Source organism: Anoplophora glabripennis, unplaced genomic scaffold (genome assembly GCF_000390285.2).
Source record: "Anoplophora glabripennis isolate ALB-LARVAE unplaced genomic scaffold, Agla_2.0 scaffold1387, whole genome shotgun sequence".
NCBI classification, from domain to species: Eukaryota; Metazoa; Arthropoda; class Insecta; order Coleoptera; family Cerambycidae; genus Anoplophora; species Anoplophora glabripennis.
This window is the reverse complement of record NW_019417472.1, coordinates 72,414-73,433: the sequence shown is the minus strand read 5'-3', so window position 1 is coordinate 73,433 and position 1,020 is coordinate 72,414.

Sequence of the window (1,020 nt, the reverse complement as noted above, 5' to 3'; positions counted from 1 at the left end):
TTTCTATTAATAAGGCCTACGGAAACAAACAAACAAAAGTAAAATAGATTCTAATTACAATTATTATCACTAACTAAAACCAGGAATATACAATTTATTTACAAGCGGTGTGAATGAAATAAAATGGGTTAGAGCAATTATTACGACGGATTTAAAATGCCGATTCGGTTTTCCGGTGCTGTGAATAAATACGAAATTAACACATAGTCAAAAATCAGGACTCAAAAAATCGGTACGGTAGAAAAACGGAGTCTTGGGCGTTTGGTTTATTTAATAAACGGTCTAATACTTTAAGAAACGGTACGCCAGAATAATATTCGGTTTTAAATTTCGGTCGGTGCTAGAAAGGGAAAAATAAATAAGGTTAATAAATTAGAGCAATAAATAATCAATAAATTGTCCCCAATGGTTCTGAAACAGAAAAATAGTTATGGGTTACTCTAATTCTACAAATAAATATCGGCGGCAGTTTCTAGCAAAGCGACGGAAATTAAGCGAAAATGCGACCAGCCAGGAGAAAAAGCCAAGCAAAGCAGTTTATAACAAGCATAAATAAGCAAACGGTAGTCAGGAAAATGAATTATATTGGTGAACAGGAGGCAAAGTCTGGGCGAAGTGCGAGTTCAAATGCGGGGCGGCCAACAGATTTCTCCCAGAAGCGGTGGGATGCCCAGCCAAACTTCTAGGGTCTATCCGTCGTTGCACAGCCGACACACAACGTCTTCTACTGGCGGTGGGTGGCCCAGCCAAACCAGCAGTTTCGGTTATTGTGCCTTACAGCGTTTATCTAGCTTGGGCGGTGGGTGGCCCAGCCAAACCTTCGCCGACAACGCTGCTGCTGTACACTTCGACACCTTCACGTCTTCTACTGGCGGTGGGTGGCCCAGCCAAACCAGCAGTGTCAGTAAAGGGGCTCACAACGTTTGTCGAACGAGGGCGGTGGGTGACCCAGCCAAACCGTCGCCGATAACGCTGCTGCCGTACGGACCTGCACTCAACGTCTTCCACTGGCGGTGGGTG